This window comes from Lynx canadensis, chromosome A1 (genome assembly GCF_007474595.2).
Source record: "Lynx canadensis isolate LIC74 chromosome A1, mLynCan4.pri.v2, whole genome shotgun sequence".
Taxonomy (NCBI): Eukaryota; Metazoa; Chordata; class Mammalia; order Carnivora; family Felidae; genus Lynx; species Lynx canadensis.
In genome coordinates this window covers 37,926,264-37,944,675 of record NC_044303.2, presented here as the reverse complement: position 1 = coordinate 37,944,675, position 18,412 = coordinate 37,926,264, and positions in this window count along the sequence as shown.

Here is an 18,412-nt window from a genome sequence, read left to right as displayed (position 1 = left end):
AATACAATTAATATTTGAAATAACTGATGACAAAGGTTACAGTGTAAAAACTGTAATCGCTGGCAAAAAGGACAAACTTCTCCCAGAAGTGAATGACACGTAAATAAAGTAGTTTTTAAAAAAAAAAATGACAGAAAAGGTAGAAACGAATGACACTTTGAAGATATGTGGATAATGTTTCTTTTTAAAAAGTAAATCAGTAACAAAAAAATCAATAAGGACTATTATATGAACTACCAAGAAAATAATCCACAGCAGTAATACTGAACATCGTTGTTGCATCTACCATTTATAATGCATCTGAATGTTTAAGGTAACTTTGTAAATTATATACAGTTTTCTTGAGATTTTCATATAAGGTCTAGATGGAGTATTTTCTCCATTTTTGCATGTAAGCATCTTAATTACATTAATTCAATTTAAAAAGTGTTTTCAAGATACCCTAAGGGAAGAAAATGTTCCTATGCTGCCTTCTTTTCCCTTTCCCCCTGAAGACTTGTTTTGGCTGAAGCACCATACTTTCAGAATTTCAAGGAAAAGGAAAACAGTCTTGTAATCAGATACCCTGGGTACGTATTTATCTTGCTTATTAGAGAAATAGGACTTATAAGGACCATCGATTATGAATATCTGAATTCTACTCAGACTTAGCAGAGTCTTGCTTGCAATCAATGCATGAATGACAGAAAATAAAATCTTTGAATATTTTTTTCTAAATTATATTTTGGTGGAATTGCGGAGAGCACCAGTGAGAGCCTTCAGTGCCTCTGTGGACTGATCACAGGATTGAGCAAATGTGATAGTTAGAAATAGCTTTTACCCATTAACCAACATACATATAGTTGTAGATAGAATTGTACATAATAACTAGTACCCTTGGGGTTTTTCCATTAATTGTAGTGAGAAATAAGTGTGTGTTTTTTTATTACATTTCACTGATGTTATATAGAATTGGAGATTCTGGACTTCATACATTTATTTGTTCATGAGTTTCTTTGGCTTTGTATATTTAGTTGGATATGTGTGGGGAAATAAGTCTCTCGGAAAATTATTTCTTCTGGAAGTTATTGCCAGGTTGTGAGCAGTCCCTTTAAAAGTGCTGTCAGAACAAATACATCAGGTCACACAGCAGGTGGTTTATCTCTGTGAAAGCCTGAGCATTAAAACAGAGAAGGCTTCAGACTAGTAATTAGGTATTGATTGGTTTATCTAACACATTCCGCACATTTCTAAACAAATGCAGCATTGTTTCTGATTCTTTTCTTCTAAACCTTGAAATTGGTCAGTGCATTCATTGCCAAGATTACAAAATATGAAGTGCAGTTTTTACAACTGATTCACTGATCTCACTTGAACCCAATCAATAAGCTTCACAAAATGATTCCATTCCTAGAAAAATGTCACAAAGATCCGCAGAAGCCCATTTATACCTCCAATAAGTACTTCTACTTTATGTCATCAGACATATGTATTTTAAACATTGCCAAGGACTTATAGACACAGCCTTTTCTTTTAGAAACACTGTGTATCCCAATGGCCTGCAGAGTTAACAGAGATCTGTGGAGTCACAGAGCAAATTACCAAGGGTCACACCATTAATCAGGGCACCAAGGTGAGAATACAAATGACAAAGTAAAGTTTGGAGAACAAAAGTACATAACTTACCAGATAGAAATGTGAAAAACAATTAAGGGATTAATATGAACAAACAGAACAAAAGCTAAATAAGGTAGTTACAAATATTAAAAACCAAGATTCGCACAGATTTGCAAGATCATGATCACATTTAGTGTTACAGAATTTGAATTCTTATTTTGCTCAACAGCCTTATAATATCAGAACTAAAATATGAGCGGAATACTAAGAATCTGATTTTTTTTTCAAAATAATACGTTTTCAGAGGGTAGAGAAATGGGAACAGATAAAAGAATCAAGAAAAGAAAAAAAAATGTATGTAGATTTAGAGTGCGGTATTTTCTACACCAATACAATTAAAGGCCCCACAAATTTATTTTTGCTTTACTGATAAAAGCTGTAAATACTATCAAAAATAACACACTTTAGATAGGGATATAAAAGAAACAGTAAAAGTGGATCTCACAAACTTAAAACATGAGAGAAATCTATAGTGTACCTTACATATTATTTTTATTTCTATCTTTAATGTCATGGATGACACATAGTTCTTAAATATTGTATCTGAACAAAGCGCATTATGTCTTACCTCATTTGCTCCTTAGAATATCCCATTCCAAATTAAAAGAAGTTACATAACTTGTCCAAATCATCTAGGGTTGTGTGACAAAGTTCAAATTGAACCCAGGTAAATGTATTTCAGAACCGGACTTTCTACCATCATTCTTGAGAATCTCTACTGCTAAGGAGCAAATCAGAATCTAATAAATAAAAACGTTTAGAATTTAACCCATGTTTATTTATTATAGAGTTGTCTGTTTTTCCTTATCTGTTTTTCCTTCATGGCTCCAAAGAGAGCCAAAATATTCTACATATGTATATACAATTCTTTTTTCACACACAAAAAACTAAATTTATGATGAAACTTACTTTGGTTTCCTATGGAGACGGTGTATTTGTAGAGATGTATGTCATAGGAGGGGCCCAGACACATTGCCTGTTTAGCATTTATGAAAGATACTGTCAAATATAACTGTGTTTTCCAATTATCTTATTGCTTTATCTACATGTTTTATATATTAGTTTTTTACATCATCCTTCCAATTGAGGTGTATACATTTTATTTTTTTTTTTTTTTAATTTTTTAACGTTTTTTATTTTTGAGACAGAGAAAGACAGAGCATGAACAGGGGAGGGGCAGAGAGAGAGGGAGACACAGAATCTGAAACGGGCTCCAGGCTCTGAGCTGTCAGCACAGAGCCCGATGTGGGGCTTGAACTCACGCATCGTGAGATCATGACCTGAGCCGAAGTCAGACACTTAACCAACTGAGCCACCCAGGCGCCCCTATACATTTTATTTTAGAGCAAAAAACAAATAAAGATGTACCTAATGTGGTACAAATGCAGAAAATGACTTCTGTTCACTGGCTTCATCCAATGTGTTCTAATGCTTTATTGTTTACTTGTATTTTGAGAAAGTTAAAACCCAATGGAAGTAGGATATAAATATGTAGAAGGTTGCCAAGGCAGACATACATTTTAATACAAGGCATACTGGGAGAAATACATTTTTTCTTAAACCTCTAGGTGTAACAAGCTTATTTGGGGATGTATAAAAACATAACGGAAAAATGTGCATCTTCACTCTTCTCTTTTTAATCCCTCTCTTTGCTATGGCTGAAAGGATGAGCAAAGAGCTGCCTCTATGTATTGTCACAATGACTACTCACTGCTTGATTTTTATGCAGAAGACAGATGAATCTTTCACTTCACATGACTGCACAAAACAAAGTAGATTTAAAATGTCTGTGTGTGTGTGTGTGTGTGTGTGTGTGTGTGTGTGTACTATATATATACAGTAGATATTAAGGAAAAAGTCAAATCCTGTTTCAAACTGGCCAGCTAAAATTTGTATGAGGGTTAGGTGATAAGAAATTGAAAAAGTAAACCTAGTATTGAAAGAAAGAATCTGCATATGATAGAACCTTCCATATATCATTTTAAGTAGCCTACCATGCAGCATAAATGGAGAAAGACTGAGATGGGCAACATGATTATCTGTAATGGAAGATTGTAAAATTACATGACCAACTAAATGTTTTGACATTAAATCTATACATACTAGTAGCTGGTAATGTTATAGTGACTCAATTACTGTACCTACAATGGTTCAGACACTCTTACAAGTGCTTGAAGGGCATCAGTAAAGAAAACAGATGAAAAATACATATTGTATGAAGTTTATGTCCCACTATAGATATTACTTAGTATGGAATATTAGATAAGACTTTTTAAATTCGTAAGTGTACAATAGATCTTCTTAAAGGACATTGACATTGTTAACATATATGCAAAAGTGCTTCTTGAAGTCTAAAGTATAATATTATAGAGTATTATAAGTATGGAAATAGTTTTTTAGTTACTTATCTTTATGCATATTGGTTAATTTAAATCTGTTGGCACAATACTGTAGAAAGTAGAGTGGTTTTTAATTGTTATCTATTAAATTTAGTTGTTCTGTAACACATAAAAGTAAGAAAGGAACTGAGGAGATCATATATAACGAAAGGCCAAGGCACCATTGCTTGGTGCCATAATGAGAATGGTTTGTAGACTCTAATAATACCTTAAATATACTATTTTTGTAAGGAATAGGTATCTGTGACTTTATATAAAATGACATACTACAAATACATAATTGAATACTTTTTAAAATAAAGTACAAAGTCCTCCTAGAGTTCTTCACAACTGAGCCCCTGATTGTACACCTAGCATTATTTTACCTCATTTTCCCTGTGCTTTTGTCTTCTTTTAGGTTTTTTAAAATTTTTTTTTCAACGTTTATTTATTTTTGGGACAGAGAGAGACAGAGCATGAACGGGGGAGGGGCAGAGAGAGGGAGACACAGAATCGGAAACAGGCTCCAGGCTCTGAGCCATCAGCCCAGAGCCCGACGCGGGGCTCGAACTCACGGACCGCGAGATCGTGACCTGGCTGAAGTCGGACGCTTAACCGACTGCGCCACCCAGGCGCCCCTTCTTTTAGTTTTTTAACCAAATCTCTCTCTCTTCGTACCTGAAGCATAATGCATGGAACATTCCACTCCCACCTCTTGCTCAATCAATTTCTACTCTTCCTGTAGGAGTTTAGATCATACATTCCCAACCTGCACTGCACACTGAAATCACCAGGAAGGTATATGTTACAACACAGTTTCCTCGATCTTGCGCTCTTTCTGACTTAGTACATCTGGGGTCCAGTTGGAAAATTTCCATTTCTTATAGAGTTCCTATGTGCTTTCCAGGGACCACACTTTGAGCACCACTTCTTAGCTTAACCTTAAATATGAATTCCTTACAGAGGTTTCCCCTGGCCTCTTACAGTAGATTTGAATATTGCTATATATCTCCAGTGTTTTCTATTTTTACTCTTCCATGATGTTAACCCATTCTTTTTTATTCGTATTCAAATATGTCAGCTCTTGGGGCGCCTGGGTGGCGCAGTCGGTTAAGCGTCCGACTTCAGCCAGGTCACGATCTCACGGTCCGTGAGTTCGAGCCCCGCGTCAGGCTCTGGGCTGATGGCTCAGAGCCTGGAGCCTGTTTCCGATTCTGTGTCTCCCTCTCTCTCTGCCCCTCCCCCGTTCATGCTCTGTCTCTCTCTGTCCCAAAAATAAATAAACGTTGGAAAAAAAAAAACAAAAAAAAAAAAACAAAAAAAAACCCAAAAAAAAACCCAAATATGTCAGCTCTGTTTGCAAAGTCTGATGAAGCAATGATTCTGGCACTTCCGGTTCTCTACCTTCCTATCCATTACCATCAATATAGGAATATACCACGTGTTCAATAAATAAATGGTTACAACCTATTTTGAACAGTTCTTGGCCTGAAATTTAAGGTAGAACTTAATCTGTGGTGCTGCAAAATTACTCTTTCATTAAAGTAAAATGCATGCCTTAAAAATTGTGGACCATAAACGTAAACAGTATGCCATTTAAGAGTTTCGTTCATCATGCTCCTCTTTTGAACAATACCCTATGATCTCTACCCTGAAATAAAACTTACAAGCATAGATACACATGCGTGTTAAATTAAAATTTAACATTGTGGTGGGGTGCCTGGGTGGTTCAGTTGGTTAAGCGTCCAACTTCGGCTCAGATCATGATCTTATGGGTTGTGAGTTTGAGCCCCGCGTTGAGCTCTGTGCTGACCAGCTCGGAGCCTGGAGCCTGCTTCTGATTCTGTCTCCCTATCACTCTGCTCCTCCCCTGTTCATGCTCTCTCTCTCTCTCTCAAAAATTAACATTAATTTTTTTTTTCAATTTAACACTGTGGTTAAATTAGGTTAAACGAAAATAAATAAGTCATGTAAATTTAAGTAGTAATTTGAGTATCTTTGCATTATTCTAAAGCATTAAGCTCTATAATTATTTGTTAAAAATTTAGCTTTTATATGCATGTAATTTTGCCCATTAACCTTTGTTTTGGTTTCCTTTTTGTTATAGTAAGTTTTTAAAATATCAAATAAAATCCATGTTACTGATATAATAGAATGGAAGCCATGAGGCTATATAATTAATGTAAATGGGGGAGAAGCACGGATTTAAAAAGCTGAAAATTCCTACATATGTTTCTTTTACTCTAATTTATCCCACAGTATACTGTGAGATGAAATCTCTAAAAGTTTTCCAAATGAGTTGTTTCCACAATGAAAACTCTGACCAAAATAAACCAAACAGGAATTTACAGAGCATAAATCATTGATCTCCAACCATATTTTTAAGACATTTGCTCTTGTATACCCCTATTTATACATCCTAGACACCAATAAAATTCTGTAATGTTTGCCATTTCCTAGAAATGTCAATTTTTCATTTGCATTTTGCATTTACTTACGGTCCAATCTCTACCTAGATTATTCTCTACATGCTATCACATCTGGTAATAACCTCTCATCAAGGCCCAAAATAAATGTCACTTTATTCCCTTGATCATACCTTCCTTGATTCCAGGACCTAGCAATATTCCTAGTACTTTAGAAAACTTCTACTTAGTATTTTAGTCATATTTATGCCTAGTGATCTCTTTAGATTGTAACTTCTATGAAAGTATCTTTTAAAAATTATTCTTATACCTCTCTCATGTTACATTTGAGGGTATAGGATTTCATTTTACATAGACAGAAAGATGCTTTATTTAAAAATCTGTTGAAATATTAAGTTCTAGATAAGGCTATCTAGAATTCAGAGGCCCTGAAGAATCTACTCAGCTAACATATAGCAATATTTTCTTATAGGGGTGTTTTGTTCCAGTTCATGCATTATAAGTAAACATAAAAGGTAATGAGACTGGACTTTTGAATAAAAAAATTCAGAAAACCAAATTTTAGTTAAATCATATCTTAGGGAAGTAGTATAACAATTCTATCATATTTTTATTGAAAGGGGATTATTAAAAAATCAACATAATGTACATGTGTATTATATTACCTCTTCTGATCTTTAAAATTTAAGTCCACAAATAAGATGAGAAGATTTTGTCCTTTTAGGATAAAACACAGAGAAAATAAAATTTTCATTTTCCAATAAATATAAAATATACGAAATCTAAATCCTTTTCCTTCATAAATAAGGGTGTTTGGTGCAATGCCATTTGTAGAATAAATAATTTTATAAAGAGTGGTCTACTTGCCAAAGTTTATAAGTACCAGAGTAAGTGTGTAAAATATTTTGATAATATTCTGGGTGAGAACTCTAGACGTAAAAATATTCTATGATATTAATGATCATATTCATTATTTGGCATCATATTATTCAGATAATTGGCATGAAGACTGAGGGAAGAATAAAATATTTTTGTTCTATTCCTAATTTTAATCTTTTCATGAAACTCTGTTATTTTTTAATATTTATTTATTTATTTTTGAGATAGAGAGAGAGACACAGAGTACAAGCAGGGGAGATGCAGAGAGAGAGAGGGAGACACAGAATCCAAAGCAGGCTCCAGGCTCTGAGCTGTCAGCACAGAGCCCGATGCAGGGCTTGAACCCACGGACCATGAGATCATGACCTGAGCTGAAGTCAGACTGAACTACTCAGGCGCCCTTCATGACACTTTAAATAATATAGGATTTGTAGACATTTCCTCTTAGTTTGCAACAGTATACTGCTTTCAATCATTCAACAAGGTACTGTTATTTTATTACTTTGTAAAAGAACATATTTAATGAATATTCCCAGAGTATCAACTTCAATATGCTTAAATAGGAACATAAAAATATCAGAAAGGGTTGTTTTTCAGGACTAAATGGTGGAAATAATGTATTGCTATTAAGAATATATCATATTTCTTCTCTTAAAGAAGAATGAAGTTTTAAATATTGACAATGAAAAATGTGAATGAACCTTTTATTTCTTAAGCACATGCTTCTTTCAAATGTCTAATTAGTTGACATGACTAAAAGGAAATCTTCACATGTGTGTATCTGGAAAACACTGCATTTATCTCTCAGATTAGATAACAGTTACTTTGTGTGAAAAAGTTAAAGATTTGGAGACTTACTTTTCTATAATCCTTCACTACAGGAGGTTTTGATTAAAAGATGACATTTTCTGAAAATCCCAGAGGAGTATTAAGTTACCTTGGACTAAATTGAACCATCAGTGATCATCTTAGCTGTCAATGACCTATAGATGACATTTGTATCTAATTAATTAGATGTCTTCTTTGAAAGAAACAGTGCATTGTGCATAATTAGGAGAGACATCAAGGTTGGAGTCATTGGCTCATTAATCTAATGAAGCTAGCCTATGGCATTTATATTACTCAGTGGTGATGTTATTTTATTTGCAATTAACAATGCTGTATATAAAATGTTAATTTTTCATAAAGAACATGGAAATTAAGCACTGCATAAATTTTCAGAGGAAATTTCATATTCAGTTGTTTGACACACGCCCTTGACAATTATTTGTTAGAAAAGCACGAAAAACTGGGGATACTGTTTTTGACTGACCAGTTTCTCACACTCATACATCAGCCATCTATTTGTAATATTTATATTCATAATATTCTATGTACCACTTTCTCAACAGTGATGTTGGTCCAATGTGTAGGCATGTGACATGATCCAAATATGTTTGTGTCCTTCCCTAGGAATTTTCAAATTGTTTTGACAATAAAGTAGCTCCTTTTCTTCTTTAATCTAGAACTACAGATCCTTTGTGATCACTGAACTATAAGAATACAAACCTGGAAAAAGAGCCAGCCATCAATTGATCTGATCTGAGATTATGAAAGCATCAAAGAAAAACAGAAATGAGAGGATAAAGTCCCTGATTTCACTGAAAACCCTGGGCTAGCCATTTCTAAGACTGACATCATGTTTTGTTTTAATTAAGAAATATAATTTTCTTCTGTTGTTTTGGCCCCTTAGAGATGGATTTCCATTCATTGGAATTGAAATAGGCCTGACCATTTAAGATAGATTTGATTGTCATACAAATTCAGAGTGAACTAACATGGAAGAAGGGAAGTAAAGATGAAAACAAATAGAGAATAGTATTGTATTATAAATTAACCTTAAAATATCGCATTGTATAGAAAGGTTATTTTTTTGCATCACATAGAAGAAAATTATTTGGTATCCATGAAACTTAATAACACTAGAAACTATGTATTAGAGAGAGGACTAAAACCAAATTCCATTAGACTCCAAGATCCATACAATAAGCTATAATATTATTAAACACTCTAAACTAAAATTTAAAAAAAATTCCTAGTATGAGTGAAATAGCTATAATAAGGTTTATATATGTATTTACATATAAGTTTATATGTGATTTATATATTATATAAATAAAAATAATATATAAAAATACTATATATATATATATATATATATATATATATATATATTTGCCAAAGTAAAATGCATAGATTTTAAACAAGAGGCATTTACTTAATGTTCTCTTTAATTAGAGTTACCCTTTGCACAAAAATGGGTATTTGGCTTTTTCAGTCTTACCTCAGTTATCGTGAATGGTAGACTCAAAGCCCGAACACATATACAGACGGTATATATAAAACCTAAAAAGAAGAAAAATGAACTATGTTATAAATCTTCACAGCAAAAGCATCAGCAACAATTTGGATCCATTTAGTGTGGAGATAATCCACTTTATATGCATCAAAGATCACATGCTACTAGCATATCAAAACAGTATGTGTAAAATATAGCTGGCATAAATAAAAACGGTATTTTTCATATTTGAAAAATATTTCTGAGCTAGGACTATTCTAATTAGAAATAAAGCAAGTTTGAGGCTTAAATGTATAAATTTCAAATATTTGCAGGATGAATATACATGGAAAGCATTACTTTTAGAATAAGCAAATGTATAGGTCATTAATGTAAAGTTGGCATTTTCTGAGATAAATATGTTCCAAAGTAATATCTATAAAAATGTCCAAAAATGGTTGGAAAAAAATCATAATCTTCCCCACAAATAATAAACAAAATAATAGAAAATCTCAGGCTTTGAGTTTAGGCAGGTTCATAGTTTAGAAAGTGTTTTACCTCTGTCAAGTTTCTTAGCTACTCTAAGCTTCAATTTCTTTTGGGCCTTTAATAAACCTATGTATTTTATAATCCTTAATAATATTAACTATCAAAGCAAAGATTGTGCTGGAAAAGTTAAACAAGACTTCAAGGAGATTGTACTTAGAGACAGACCAGAGTGAGGTCTGAACTCAACTCCACTCAACTCCCAGCAGGAGAGTTTTTAGGAGCTGGGGTGGTGGGGGTTGTAGGCTATCTATATCTCATGACACTAGTTTTACCACTGGTGCAAGGAAGACACACAAGTTAGGATACTACCTTCTCAGAGAAGCTGATAGATGGGGATGCTATCTTGCCTGATAATTACATTTTAAAGTGATGGCTCCCAGGTCCTTGAACAGATATTCCTGGGTTATAAAAATGGCAAGAGGCTTTTTGAAAGGATTTACATACACTTTAAAAGGTCAGAGATGGGTCCCAGTTGGTTAAGCATGGGACTCTGGGTTTCGGCTCAGGTCATGTTCTCACGGTTCATGGGTCGACCAGGTGTCAGGCTCTGTGATGATACTGTGGAGCCTGCTTGGGATTCTCCCTCTCCCTCTCTGCCTCTCAAAATAAATTAATTAATTAAATATTTAAAAAAAGTAAAGAGAAAATATTTCCCAATTACAAGTTTTCTATAGTAACAAGTCTAAAGAATGGAAGAAGGGGGATCTCTGTGATTACATCTGGATTCTGTAAGAGCTGCTAGCAGAGGGAAGTCAGGGGCCCACAGCAGCAAGAAACCTGCTGAGGGTGTAGTCAAGCTAAGGGAAACATTAAGGCCATTTTGATCTCTTAGAGTCAGTTTAGAATTTGTGAATTTGTTTATTTTAATATTCTGGCAACTTCTATTGTGGAAAAATAGAAAAGAAAGCAATCTTCATACATTCAAATTCTAAAGGACATCAAATATTTCTAAGAATTTGAATGCTAAAGAGATAAAACTAAATGCCACCATTATCATATGCATGAAGTCTGCCATTTTGTATTTATTGTTTGATACCCATGGATTTATCAAATGCACTGAAGCCTGGAAAATTTTTAATTGTATGCCATTAATAATTCCCCTAACAGTAAGAAATGTTTCATGTATTTTATTGCATTGTATAAGATATCTCATATGGAATGTGAATGGCTGGGCAGTTCAGTTATTAGGAGAAAGAGCTAAAGCAGCCATGGGCACATAGCAGATCTTACTTCCCTAGGCCTCTGGCCTCTATTTAAGAACCTATCATAAATCTTTTCATTTTAGACATTTTTACGAAGTATCTAAGAGGAGATAGATGACACAAATGAGTTACCACTTGACAAACTGTAAAGTATTCAACATTTGATGTGTGTGCTTTTTTGCCTCTAATTGTATGGTTTCCTTTTCCTACTTAGTACCCTTCTTTCCTCAAGTGCCTATGTGTGAACTGTATTTATGAAGCACACACACCGATTTTTTCATGGCAATGATTAAGAGAACTCCCAAGAAAACACGTAAGAATCACTTATAAATGCTTCCCTCTCCCCAAGTCTCTGACCCTTCGTATTTCTAATGTTTGTTTCAGAGTGTTTGATTTCCATTTGAAAATCTACTCTATAATGGACACTGTGAAATATTTCTCAACTTTGTCAGAGTGTTGAAAAACTTGGAGACCACTACGGCAAGTTATTAACTGATAGTCAAGATGCTACTAACAACGCTTCTCTCTTTTGCTTTTCAACATAATCATATAATGTTTTCTTCAAGGATATAAAGGATATGAATACTTTTAAAAAATACGTAAGATCTAATTTTGTATTAGAAATATGCATGTGCCTTAGAAAATAGCTTAGAAATGATAGATGCTACGGTAAGTCTGGAAATTAAGCTCTAAATTTGGTATGTAAAGTGAATTAGCATAAGCAAAATTTTTCTAAAAGTCACTTAAGTCAACCATAAAGAACCCCATTAATTAGGCTCAACAGTCAGTTTTTCTTCTGGCATTGAAACATATTGAGATTTCTTCAGATGATTACAGATAAAATGAGTAACCAAGTGATATGAAAATCTGTACTGGGCATTTGAACACAAATTACACACTGCATTGTGAGATGCTCAATTACAAATCTTGCAGAAGTTGAATTTAATCAACAGAAAGCACTGTTCTGTCTTCCTTTTCATGCCCACTGACTAGCATAAGCTCACTGAGTGATTCACACGTCAGCTTGTCCACCCTACTTAATTCTCTTTGTTCCCTCTATTTAAAGCAATCTAACACATGTAATCAAAATTGCTTAAACATACCTCTGATAAAATTCACTGTAAATATACTGTTTGCCATCTAAATCTTATTTATATCATCAAATTTTGGGGCAATCAATATATATACTAATTTAGTATAATTACTAACCTAATTGAGTAAAATTTGAAAATATAATAGATAAATGTTTAACAGAAAAAAGTTACTCTCATTCACTATGGAATACTGTATATAATACTTAAGAATGACAGTATTATGACAGGTGAGAGAGTTTACTAGATGTGAACTGATTTATCATGTATAAAATAACTGCCTGATGAAAAACAAGCACAAACAAAACATTTCCTTGGAAGTTGCTCAAGGATTTTTTTTATGTTTAACAAGAAAAATTCCCCTTATTAGAAATTTTCAGCCTAGGTTCCTCAGTGTTAAAGAGGAATTGGTACAAATAATGACGGGTAACATTGAGATGAGGAGATGTTCCTTTAGAAAATATCTCTTCCTTATCAAATAATTAAAACCTATTTTTCTTCCTACTCAGTTTTTGTCTGGCCCATATGAAAACCAAGATGACGATGTGTGAGGATAATTAGATTTCTATGAATAGAACTATATGCCTCCATTAATTAATTTGATATACAAGTATGTACTGATTGCCTCCCTGCATTAAGCAATGCGGTAGGTACTGATGTAGAGACTGAAAAACAAATTGTATTGTTATTTATGTGCTTACATTTACTGTGTGGCATCAAACAAGTTTTTAAATATTTATTTATTTTGAGAGAGAGAGTGGGCATGCGCACATGGGGGGAGAGGCAGAGAGAGAAAAGAATCTCAATCAGGCTCCATGCTGTGAGTACAGAGCCCTATGTGGGACTCGACCTCACTGAGCCAAAATCAACTCAGACACTCAACCAAATGACCACCCAGGGGATCCAGTATTTTTTTTTTAATTTATAGGATTCAGTTGTCTTTAGATTTTTCTAAATTAAGTCTCAATCAATTCACAATATTTTTGAGCAATACAAAAAAAAAGCAGTGGGACTACTGCTAAATTTTTAAGTAGATTAAACAGATTAGATAAAATTAGTCCTGTGATAATTGAATGCCTAAATATAGTGTTTGATTCTAATATCTACAATGCAATTAATTACACATGCTTCTCTATGCCGATATCTACACCACAATATTTGTGGAGTTATGAGAGAAATCTTATACATAAAATCTACAATCTCTTTTCGAGAGTTGAGTCGTATACGCTGTAAAAATTTTGATCCCTGAAGCTGAATAGGTAAATTTTCAGCTCCACCAAGTAAAAATATTTCTGTTCTATTTATGGAAGCAAAAGCATAAAAAACATATATTGAAAGCCTTATAAACAAACTCTTGCCCTGAAGTTCTAATAAAGTATACATGACTTCACTTTGGAAAAAATAAAGTGCTTTTATCGTGGTATACAACAACCAACGACTTCCCTTTTCAGATATTTTTATCAGCAATCCTTCTGTAAGTGTAGTTAAAAGTGGCCTTCCTTAATGAACAAGTACAAAACATAAACGTTTTTCTAAAGCAAGCTATACATTGTTTGTTATTTTTCCCCCCTTTACTCAGAGGAAGAATGCAGTTTAAATGAACAAATGTATTTTTAGTGCGAGTGAAGCTTCACATCTCCCCTGCTTCCATCACCACCCCTGGTTGTATTTTTGCCACAAATAGGTGAAGCATGTCCTTGCCAGTCTCTGTAGTGACATCTCCTGGAGAGAGCAAACACAATCATCCTCAGTAATTGCTACTGAACTGTGACTAGGGCACGCTGCTCCATCCACACTTCTGCAATTTTACTGTTTGCTTGCAAAGGACTAAGAGAGCTTTGTGGGTTTTTTTTTTTCTTTTCTTTCTTTTTATTTTTTTTTGGTACTGTGTTGGCATGAATGCATTTTTTTTTAAACAAAAGTACCCTTCCCCCCTCTTAACATTGAGAAGTGGTAGGCAAACTGAATGAATTTGATCGTGACAGATGACAGTACCATTGATGTGAATTCTGTACCCATTCACCTACAATAGTTCTGTGGATTGCTAGATCCCTTTCAAATCAAACAACAAAGGGAGGCTAAGCAGGATTCACGAGGACCTTCGAACTTTCTGTAAAGCTGTGGATTATTTCAATTATTACACTTAAAAACCTATTTATCACACCTACTCCTCATTCTGAACGTAGGGAAGGATAAATTCTCATTTAGAGACCAAACAAGCAAAATATGATAAAATCTGAACATGGGTAAAAGGTGCTACTCACTCACAAAATACTTGCCAAAGTTAAATTCCAAATTATGTTCATAACCGTTTACTGTATCAATGAACATATTTGTTGTACTCGAGTCAAATGTGAATATTTCCAATCCCTTTCTCCGAAGTTCTGAAGTGTTAATATGGTTATTAGAACTAAGTAATAATTAGATTGTGAGATTATCTCTAGAGTTGAGACTTAGCATCTGTTTTCCTGTAAAGAGAGGTACATCATATATCTCCCCAGTCTGTTTCAACTTAATGGATTGGTTTACATCCTGGTTCTAACTGGCTGAGTCTATTCCCTTCTGTGACTCCTTTAGAGTCCTGGCATTAGTGCAGTGATTGGCACATGGAAAGAGATCCATGCATGTTTACGAAATTGAGTCAAACGCACTGATTTTAGAATGTGAAACTGACCTTTGAGATGCTGTAAACTTTAGGGAAAAACCATTGCATTCAGATGCATTCATTATTCATAAGACATTGACATTAGTGTAACAAATGATGTTAAATACATTATACCAATATGCTATTTGTGCGATAAATTAGTTTCATCAATGCCACTTGTTCTTCTGTTCAGTTGGCTTACCAGGCAGAGAACCTAAATTCTGGAGAAGCTCAGGCTCCCCCAGTCAAACAACAATTAGGTCCGATAATGCACAGGACACATCCAGTGAGTTGCAAGGTCATTCATATACTAGACACTTTATATCACTGCTTGGACAAATTGATGGATTTCCTCCAAGGGTAATTTTCAGGATGTGACAAATCAACATCTTAAGTAGGTGCCCTAGATAGAGGTTTTACTTTCTCTTCTATCATTTCCCTGACAACGTATGGGGTGTGTAAGCACACATTTACACATATTATAACTCACAACTACAAACTATCATGTTTGGATAACCTGGAGAGAAGTCCATTTCTTTATAAATAAGAAACTTCTGTTTTCTAACCCCATTAGTTTTTCAGCTTCTGAATAGTCCTACTGTAATTCCTGTAGTCCTTCGTTTCCACCTCTCTTTTATGGTGATTGGGGCTACGGCCATCTCTTTGCCTCTCTGCCTGTGCTATCATTTATGTCCAATCTGAAGATAACCCTGACTGCAAATCTGTTTGTGTCATAGTTATATTTAAGTCCCTTCTTGGTTCACTTTTTCAAATAGAAACTCTAAACCTAGTATAAAATGTCCCCAATACTCCAGCTCTTGTCTATCTTTCTGTGTATCAGAATACTATCTTCCTCTCAGATTACTTAAAGGCAAAAAAAATATTTTGTATACCTTTAAATAATTTTATCAAAAGTTATTTGTATACTTTTGTAATAGTATGTGGGACCTAATGACAATAAATACAATATACTCTTACAACATGTTTAATCCGTTATCTGCATCACACACGACATTAACCCATCATAACTACAACAAAATAATTTGAAGTTGGTAAATTTTGTCCTCAACCTTTACAAGTCTTAATTTCACTGCTATTTCTAACCCATAGGACATAAACTTCTTATACAAAGGCTTTGGGCACTGAGTACCTTGCTCATTCTCTAGCTTCCTCTAGTTCAGATGTGATGCATTATCTCCAATTGATTACACAGCCATCAAGCACACACTGCATTCTTGCCCCTCCAAGACTAAGGCCACCATTTTCTCACACTTTAGACTTATTAAAGGTGATTGCATTTCCCAGGTGCTGCGCATTACAGTAAGTATTTTAATTGGAACACTTTAGTCCATTTTTCACAACACCAATATGATGCATTACTATTATTATCCATAAATTCATAAAATAGATGGAAAGATGTTGAGCACTTGTTCACTGCCACACAGAACAACTTGCCACTGCATGGTCTAGAAGCTGAGTCCCAAAGATGCTGTTCTGTACCACTTGGTTGGTGCAGGTCATCAAAGGGACACGATTGCTATTTGACCTGTGAGCAGGACCCAGACAGTCAGAGGCTCCTTACCTCTACACCGTCCTTGGAATATACATTCTACTCACGTTCCCACACTAGGAGACATGACGAAGGTGTGGCTTTGGGAGAGTAATGGGTTGTGGAGACAATGTAGACTGAGTACAACACTGAACCCTGTTAAGGCCTCTGTATGAACTCTTAAGATTCTGGTTGACAGATGTGGATGTCTACTTCTCTTGCGGTTGTCTAAGACAGGCCTAGTAGGTAAATTCCCTGCTTATTAAGCCTTCTACCTACCAATATGTATGGGTCTGCCGCTTTCTTCATTCTCTCCTCACCCTCTGTGTATGGAGGCCAGTTTTTTTTTCTTTTTTTTTACATTTTTTTTTTTTTGAGAGAAAGAGTGAGAGTGAGAGAGCAAGCGTGCATGGGTGGGTGGGGGGAAGGTCAGAGAGAGAGAGCGAGGGAGAGAATGGATCCCAAGCAAGTTCTGTGCTGTTAAGAGCCCTACGCAGGGCTCAATCTCAAAAACCACGAGATCATGACCTGTGCTAAAATCAAGACTCTGACACTTAACTGACTGAGCCACCCAGGTGCTCCAGGAGACCAGTTTTGAATTTCACCCAGGTAACCCCCAAAGTTTCAAGCCAACACACTTTCCTGTCAGGAGTGGAGGCATTTAAGGGCAGGCAAAGGACAGCTGTCCGTGGTCAGTGAAGGGAAATGAATCTAATCAAAAAGAATTTCCCTCTTATAAGTTAAAATTTCCTTCAAATCTAAGATATAAAAAGAATATGATTTAACAAGAAATTAAGAACCTAATGAATATAGGAGAAAGAAAAAACATTTAAAAAGTTTAAAAAGTCATAAAATGTAAAAGCAAATACTTCATTAAAGAGCAGCACTTAAATTGGCATCTCAGTCGGTCTTTCTACATCAGATTTGTGACAATGAACTCTGGAGAAGTTTTAATAGAATTCCTATTAAGAGACTGGGCAATAGAATGGAAAAATCAAAGGAACACTGCAAGAGATAGGATGATCTGATCTGGTTACAGAACTTGACCTCTTTGTCCTTAGGTCTGAGACATTCTCATTTGGAATTCAGGATCCCTTTTTGGTAAACACTTCTGGTTTTATAGAAAAGGCTTAATCACTAAAATTAGAACAAAATTCACTAATGAGACAGCAAAGCTTAAGGGTAAAAATCAGAGCGATAAAAGGTCAGTCTGACCTCAGACTGGCAGGGAAATCAGGAAAAAAAATTCTATGCTGTATAGTCTTTGTCCTCAGCTCCAATGGTATTCTTAGTGTCAAGCCCGCCATTTCAGAAATTTGCTCTTGAAATGAAGCCATTTCAACATGAAACTGTTGAAACCAGACTTTAAAAGACAAAATGGATATTCCCCTTCCAATTTTTCCACTTTGTCTGTTTTCTCTTTAATCTACTGCTCTTAGAGATCATTGAGGAAGCAGATAATCTTGATTGACTTAGGCTTTAAGTTTTCTCTTTAAGGAAAATTTCAACAACTAAGCATGTAGAATCTATCTCCAATAGTAGTTAGAGAAATATTTGTTCCCTGATTGTCCCTTTAGGTTCAAATGGCTTTCATTTTATGATTGACTATAACTGAATGAAGAAAAACTCATGATAATTTTAATTAAATAAAAAGGGATTTCTCAGTTATTTTGAAAGCAATGCTTTCACTCTCTTTTAAAGGTAAATTCTGTGTATCTAAA